Source organism: Symphalangus syndactylus, chromosome 3 (assembly GCF_028878055.3).
Source record: "Symphalangus syndactylus isolate Jambi chromosome 3, NHGRI_mSymSyn1-v2.1_pri, whole genome shotgun sequence".
Classification (NCBI taxonomy): domain Eukaryota; kingdom Metazoa; phylum Chordata; class Mammalia; order Primates; family Hylobatidae; genus Symphalangus; species Symphalangus syndactylus.
Genome location: NC_072425.2, coordinates 119,333,513 through 119,342,194, shown reverse-complemented (window position 1 = coordinate 119,342,194; position 8,682 = coordinate 119,333,513). Strand labels below are relative to the sequence as shown.

General features: G+C 39.3%; 1 non-coding gene across 1 annotated transcript; it reads right to left on the bottom strand.

Moving 5' to 3' along the window:
• Nucleotides 1–3,085: 3,085 nt before the first annotated feature.
• LOC129479923 (U6 spliceosomal RNA) lies at nucleotides 3,086–3,192 on the bottom strand. Its single transcript, XR_008656850.1, has one exon. It is a non-coding gene; the product is annotated as a U6 spliceosomal RNA (small nuclear RNA).
• Between the last annotated feature and the right edge of the window lie 5,490 nt (nucleotides 3,193–8,682).

The following is an 8,682-nucleotide window of genomic DNA, read 5'->3' as shown; positions in this document are numbered from 1 at the left end:
TAAAGATTGAAATTGCTTTATTAATTTTCTGTATTGAAATCCTTTTTGTTTGGTTTGGTGAGTTTTTTTTTTTTTTAATAAGTAGGGTGGAGTTGGCTACCTAAAAAAATCCCTCCTTTATAGCCTTTGATCTCACAGGGCAGGTTTCTGAGTTGCAGTGCCATTCTCGTGGAAACCTGACATCTTTGAGTCTAACTGCACTGCCATATTTTCCTCAACGTTCTCTAAGTCGTAAATTTAAGCAACTTTATCTGAGAGCCATCCATACCAGGGTAACAGATGGATTTAGAGAGCTCATCTGATTTTCTATCTTCCAGTAGATCAAAGACAATTAGCAACCAGAGGTAGAGCCCATAAAGATTATTTGGGACTTCATCATTCTGTGGAAACAGCATCCAGTGCATTCTGCACACAATTGGACTGAGCTGAGGCATCTTCTGATTTAGGTGGACTTGGCTGTCCATAGCAGCTGAAGTTCCAGCTGGAATTATTTCAGAAAGACTAAGTGTATTTATCATATGGAGATTTTAATCCACATTTGAGTCTGCTTCAATCAAGACTTTCTAAGCCATTTTCAACTCACTCCTGAGATTATTGAAAATAATCTGTGGGCCTTACACATTTTTGATTATGTACTCACCAGAAGAATTTCGAAAAGCTCTGCATTCCCTTGCCCATTTTTAACTTAACATTAAAACATAAAGCTCTTGTACATGTCAAGAATCTACAAAATGTAAACATAGATATTTTCGGAAAAAATTGATAGATCACTCTTTTAAATGTATTTGATGGATCCTAATACCATAGTAATTTGACATACATGATCATCCATGAAGCAATTATCAGGTCATCTTTAATAACTGAAAATATTTTATCATTGCCTTTTGTCATTGAACATTCCAATTCCCCTACAGAATGTTAATACATGTTTATACTGAACATCTTTTATGATTTCTCTGTCACATATCTCTGAAACAAATACATATTATAACTTGAAATCTATTTTTTTCTCTGGGATCATAAGGATCTAAATGTTAAAAAAAAAAAAATTCCTCTTTGACCAGGCATGGTGGCTCATGCCTATAATACCAGCACTTTGGGAGGTGAAGGTGGGTGGATCATCTGAGGTCAGGAGTTCGAGACCAGCCTGGCCAACATGGTGAAATCTCATCTCTCCTAAAAATACAAAAATGAGCCAGGTGTGCTGGTGCACGCCTGTAGTCCCAGCTACTTGGGAGGCTGAGGCACAAGAATCACTTGAACCTGGGAGGCAGAGGTTGCAATGAGTCAAGATAGTGCCACTGCACTCCAGCCTGGAACAGAGCGAGACCCTATCTCAAAAAAAAAAAAAAAAAAAATCCTCTTTGATTACATTATCATCAATCTTGTTTTCATTACTTTTAAAGCATAATTGGTCAAGATAATATAAAAATATTGTAAATGTTAATAACTGTATTACAAATACAATTTAAGGGGGTGGCAGCTTGTATTTTAAGCAAGTTTTTCAAGTGTGCAGTCATGAATATTACCTATAGCTATAACATGTTAGGGTTCAGCACAGATTCTGTTCCTTTTTTTTGTTTCTACAGATATAAGTGTTGTAAACCCTATTTCACAGAAATAAGTAGATAAGTAGATAGGCCCAGAAGAAACATTATTATGGCAATTTTTTCACAATTTAAAAAATATATTTTATATTCCAAAAATCATTTAGTGATCTCTAATCGAAATATGCAATTATTTATCAGTAGACAACTCAATTTTGTTGAAATTGGTGGTTTAGAAACCATTGAACTTTTGGTACCCAGATAGAGTTGACAGAGTTAGCAAATTAAAACAGAGAACAACCAGTTAAATTTTGATTTAATATAAACAATGAATGCATTTCTAGTATAAGAATGTATTGTGCAATATTTGGTACCTAGCTATACTAATAAATTATTCATTAGTTATCTGAAATTTAGATTCAATTTGGTGTTCTGTATTTTACCTGGCAACCCTATACCCAGATATTAGAGTCACTCATTTTCTCGACACTAATACCGATCGATTATTTCAAATCATCCAGGAGGTTTCTACACCCAGAGAAATACACCATTTTAAAACTCATGATAGGTGAGAGGTGAGCCTGTCTTTTAAGAGAAGACAGAGAACCATTGTGAAAAGGGAGATGAGAAGACAAAACAACCCTGGCAACCTTCACAGTTCTTGCTTTCAAGCAGATCAGTTTTAGGAGAAGCTACATATGGAAGTTGAGGGTCAGACTATTAATTCCTTAAAACTATATGAGCTCCCCCCTCCTTGTTGGTAAGTCTTTGTAAACACCCAGGGGCACACTTACCCCAGTTTAAAGACTATGGCTGGCCAGGCACATTGGCTCACACCTGTAATCCCAGCACTTTGGGAGGCCGAGGTGTGTGGATCACCAGAGGTCAGGAGTTCGAGACCAGCCTGGTCAACGTGGCAAAACCCCATCTCTACTAAAAATACAAAGATTAGCGGGGTGGGGTGGCGGATGCCTGTAATCCCAGCTACTCAGGAGGCTGAGGCAGGAGAATTGCTTGAACCCGGGAAGGCAGACGTTACAGTGAGCTGAGATCTCACTACTGCACTCCAGCCTGGGAGACAGAGCAAGAATCCATTGCCAAAAAATAAAAATAAATAAAAACCATGGCTTAAGAAATCCCTGAATTGACTGAGTCCCACGTTTTTCAAATTGGTCATGAGAGCTAGGGTCAGGCCTACTAGGTTGGAAGCAAATTAACATGTCTCCTTTGCAACATTTTGCACAATTTAAAAAAAAATGGTTTCCCTAGATAAATGTGTATGGGCAAGCACTGTATGTATTTGTTTTTTTTTTTTTTTTTTTTTTTTTATTGTTCACTGCATTATTCTAGTACTAGTAGAGTGTCTGCTCAAAGGTGCTCAGTAAACCTTTGTTTACTGACTAACAAAAATGGAGCCAATCTATCCAAACTATCCACTTGGGCTTTCTCTATTCTAAACCTGCATCCACATCTTTAATGGTGTAACGTACCTTGCATTTTCTTTCTAACTCTTTGTATATCTCACATACTTTGTAACAAAAACTCCTCTTTTCCTTTCAGAATCCAGCTGTTATCCTTGCCAGGGACCATGCTAATCTTCTTGGTATGGTTCCAATTTTAGTATATGTGCTGCCAAAGCAAGCACAGCCTAAATATATTTTCTTCCAAATACTCTTTTATTTTCTTCCAAGCCAGTGAACTCCAAGCTCCAAATACTCTTTTCACGACAGAAATACATAAGGAAACCTTTGAGGAAAGTGACAAGGTAGACACATACTGTATAGCCATTACTATTTTCAGTTTTCTAGGTTGGTTTGTTTGTTTGTGGTTTTGTTTTTTTGTTTTGTTTTTTCATTTTTATTTTTTTGAGACACAGCCTTGTTCTATCACCCAGGCTGAAATGCAGCGGCACAATCTCAGCTCACTGTAACTTCAACCTACTGGGCTCAATAGATCCTCCCACCTCAGCCTCCTGAGTAGCTGTGACTACAGTCATGGGCTACCATGCTTGGCTAATTTTTGTATTTTTCATAGAGACAGAGCCTTGCAATGTTGCCCCGGCTGGTCTTAAACTCTTGGGCTCAAGTAATCTATCTGCCTTGACCTCCCAAAGTGCTGGTATTACAGACATGAGCCACCACACTTGGCCTCTCGGTTTTCCAGTTTTTTTCTACTGTCAGTGTATGAGCAAGGTATGAATGACAGAGTTTTTCACCCCATTCCTGGCTTGGAACTCTGACAATTCCTGAGAGTGGTATGCTCTCAATATCCTATTATTAAATAATCAATTTAAAAGTATTTTTCCCTTGGGGGGAATTATTATTAAAAATATTTTTTCTCTGGAGGGAATTTCACATAATGTTGTAACAACTTTAGTTGTAGCCTAATGCTTTTTCACTGTAAGTTTTTAGATTTTTATGTATAAAGAAACCCAGGAATCTAGAACTGAAAGTGAAAGTGAAATCTTACAGGGAACATGCTGTTCTAATTCCAAAGCAAATCTGAGAATCCTTGTAAATGTTGACAATTTCCTGGTCTGTTGATAACTTTATAACATCTTGCAAATAAAATACAATTAGACCAGCCTTGAGTAAGTGCTAATGAAGATCAAATTTACAAAGAAACCTCCTCTAATGTAAAGATTTAGTCAAGATGATGAAGTTTACCCCTCATAAATCGTGGCTTACTTTATTTTATACTGATAGTATTCTAATAAAATATAATTGATATCATGTAAAGTACACAGATATTAAAAGTGTATAGCTTTATGATTTTGACAAATGAACATACTCAGTTAACTATCAACCAGATCAAGATCCAGAACACCTTCCATTACCTCAGAAAATTCTTTCATGCCCTTTTCCAGTCAGTACCAAGCTATAATGCCCCCACCACCCTTCCCCCCCACAATCACTATTATGATTTATCACCCTAGATCTCATTTGTTTGTCCTTGAACTTCATACAAATGAAATCATATGATGTATACTCATACTGGCTTCCTTCACTCAACATATTTCTTAGTTTCATCAATATTGTAATATGTATCAGTAATTTGTTCTTTTTATTGCATAGTAGTATTCCACTGTATAAATATACCACAGTTTCTTTTTTTTTTTTGAGACGGAGTTTTGCTCTTGTTGCCCAGGCTGAAGTGCAGTGGCAAGATCTCGGCTCACTGCAACTTCCACCTCCCGGGTTCAAGCGATTCTCCTGCCTCAGCCTCTTGAGTAGCTGGGATTACAGGTGCACACCACCACGCCCAGCTAATTTTTTGTATTTTTAATAGAGACGGGGTTTCATCATGTTGGCCAGGTTAGTCTCGAACTCCTGACCCCAGGTGATCCACCCGCCTTGGCCTCCCAAAGTGCAGGGATTACAGGCATGAGCCACCGCGCCTGGCCTACTATAGTTTCTTTTTCTATTTTCCTGCTATTGTACATTTGTGTTGTTACCTGGTTCAATCCCTTGTGAAAATAACCTATAAACTTTTTTTTTTGAGACAAAGTCTCACTTTTTTGCCCAAGGTAGAGTGCAGTGGTGCCGTCTCAGCTCACTGCATCCTCCACCTCCCAGGTTCAAGTGATTCTCGTGCCTCAGCCTCCTGGGTAGCTGGGACTACAGGCTCCTGCCACCACACCCAGCTAATTTTTTGTACTTTTAGTAGAGATGTGGTTTCACCATGTTGCCCAGGCTGGTCTTAAAGTCCTGAGCTCAGGGACCTCCTGCCTTGGCCTCCCAAAGTGATAGGATTACGGGCATGAGCCACCATGCCCAGCCCAGAGCCTATAAACATTTTAGATTTTTTTTTCTTTAATAATATAAATGAGGTCTCACTATGTTGTCCAGGCTGGTCTCAAACTTCGGAGCTCAAGCTCAAGTGATCCGCCCACCTCAGCCTCCCAAAGTACTAGGATTACAGGTGTGAGCCATTGTGCCCAGCCCATTTTAGTTTTTCTTTTGGTGAACCCATGAATTCTTCCTGTTGGCTAAATACCTGGATATGGAATTGCATTGGGTAGGTGTATGTTTTATTTTTATTAGAAACTGCCAAAAGTTTTACAAAGTCTTTGCACGATGTTACACTCCCACCAGCAGTGTATAAGAGTTCTAGTTGCTACACATCTTTCCCAAGGCTTAGTATTGTGAGCCTTTTTAAGTTTAGCTCTTCTCTTGGGTATGTGGTGGCATCCCATTATGCTTTTAATTTTTCTATCCCTGTTGATTAATGATGTTGACTATATTTTCATATGCTTCTCGACACTTTAGATATCATCTTTTGTGAGGTGCCTGTTCAAATCTTCCTCCAATTTTTAAATTGAATTGATTGACTTAAGAGAATTCCTTATATACCCTGGGTTGAGTCCTGTCATTGACATGTGCACTGTGAACAGTTTCTCCCCATTTGTAGCTTGTCTTTACCCTTTATTAATAGTTTCTTTTGATAAGTAGAATATTTTAATTCTATGAAGTCCAACTTGTAATATTTTTATGTTCAGTGCGTTTTATATCCTGTTTAAGAAACCTTTGCCTATCCCAAGATTATGAAGATTTTCTTCTGTATTTTCTTTTAGAAGCCTTGTGATATTCACCTTTCTATTTAGGACTATTGAAATGTAAAAAGGGCCGGTCGCGGTGGTTCATGCCTGTAATCCCAGCACTTTGGGAGGCCAAGGCAGGCGGATCTCGAGGTCAGGAGTTCGAGACCAGCCTGGCCAATATGGTGAAACCCCGTCTCTACTAAAAATACAAAAATTAGCCAGACGTGGTTGCATGCGCCTGTAGTCCCAGCTGCTCGGGAGGCTGAGGCAGAATTGCTTGAACCCGGGAGGTGGAGGTTGCAGTGAGCTGAGATCACCCCACTGCACTCCAGCCTGGGTGACAGAGCAAGATTCCGTCTCAAAAATAAATAAATAAATAAATAAATAAATAAATAAATAAATAAATAAATAAATAAATAAAATGGAAAAAGTTCCCTTGTCCCCCTCGCCGGGCTTGCGACAGAAGGAATGGCTCACTTCTTCAGTGCCCCGCTGCTGAAGCCTCTAGGGGGAGCATGCAGACGGGCAGGCTGTGGGGCTTCGACCCCACGGCAGTGTCTAAAGGTGAATGTTTACAGCTGAAGGCCCAGTGGGCGTGTGTTACAGGGTGCTCTTTTAGTTTAGCCATCCGTAGGTGGTTTACGTTAGCTCAATTAGACCCCTGCCTTATCGCAAAGACAGAGGGCTTTCTGTATCTCAGGGTTCTTGCCTTGGTGTATCAGAAGAATAGGATTACACGTGGGTTTGGAGAATGAGTGCAAGGGTTTACTGAACGGAAGTAGCTCTCAGCAGATGGGGGAGCCAGAAGAGAAACGGTTTTCCCGTGGAGTCGGCCCGCTCGGCGGACTTGGGCTCTCCTCTGACTGTCCCAGACAACTGTGTTGTTCAGCGGTCAATGGCCTGCCAGCCTGCTAGTGTGCTCCTACGCCAGTGCGTTCCTCTTGACGTCCGGCCGCCTGTGTGTCTGCCTGCTAGGGTCTTGGGCAAACATTGGAAAACAACACAAGATCATTCAAGTCAGTGTCTTCTACTTCTTTCCACAATTCCGTAAACTGGCACCGATCCATAGCATTTGCATGTATATGTCGCACAACTTTCATAACTGTATCCACTATACTTTCCATGAGCCTGATTCAGAACACGGAGCACAGATGTTTTCTGTATGTATGATGAAAGAAAGAGACACATCAATCTCTTGTTTTAAAATTTCCTAAATTCATATCTAGCTGAAACTCTTCTTTGACAATATTAAAGGTTCAAATATTTCTATACCATGAGTTTGACCTTTTAGTTTACAAGTTGGCAACATTTCATAAATTTGGAAGTTCTTTGAGATGAAACATATCCAAGATATTAATTGGGCGTGACTTATCTAAAGGTAAAGGAAGGCACTTGCAATTTTTCAAAATTTTAATCAATTGTCTTTGATATTCTTAAAAAGGGCTTGTAGGCTATGGGCAATTGTTTGGTGGCATAATTTAAAATATTTTACTTTTTGTAAATATCATTTTTACTGTTTTCCTAATAATTTTCTAATGAAATTTCCATAACTATAATAATAATGTATTTTACCATGTCACCATGGTTTTCTTTTGTATGCCAGAATCCAAGCCATTTAATCACTGCCCAAAGTTACAAGCCCAGATCCTGTTAAGCATAATTTTAAAAAAATTGGGGGGGCTGGGCATGGTGGCTCATGCCTGTAATCCCAGCACTTCGGGAGGCCAAGGCGGATGGATCACCTGAGATCAGGAGATGGAGACCATCCTGGCCAACATGGTAGAAACCCCGTCTCTACTAGAAATACAAAAATTAGCCGGGCATGGTGGCGTACGCCTGTAATCCCAGCTACTCAGGAGGCTGAGGCAGGAGAACTGCTTGAACCCAGAAGGTGGAGGTTACAGTGAGCCGAGATAGCCCCACTGCACTCAAGCCTGGGCAACAGAGTGAGACTCCATCTCAGGAGAAAAAAAAAAAAATTGAAACAAGGGTATGTGAAGCGAAGTTGCACCAAACCAGCAACTGCAGTTGCCACTGTTCTAGCTTCAGTTTTGCGATGTTTCCCTTGGCCAAAAACACACTAAGTCATTTTCAAGTTTGAGGCATTTAGCAAATAACAACAAAGCATAGCCACCAGAAACATACACCTGATTGCGATGACAAATACAATAATGCTGTGTTAGCTAGTGGAGCTAATTTCTGTATCACTGTGTGGACATAACAGCAACATAAATTAGAAGATAGTGGAACCTGCCCCCCTGTTGGTAGAATCTCACTCCAAATGAATGGAGAGATAAATAATCATCCCAGCTGGTAATACTGAATTGTTTCAAAACCAACTCAATTTATGCCAAGTAAAAGCACTGTGAACCCATTAAAATATGGCAGTATTGAAAAAATAAAGTACATTTGAAACCTTCAAAAATATTGTGTTAGAGATTTATTTCAGATTTCAGGTGGCTAAATCTATTCTTTTCAATTATTTTTTGACTGTTGAGAGGAAACATCAAATTTGCTATGTAGTGTCTGAAAATATCTCTAATATTGTCTACTTTAATATCTTTTAAAAGTTTGTATACAACAGGCAAACAGCTT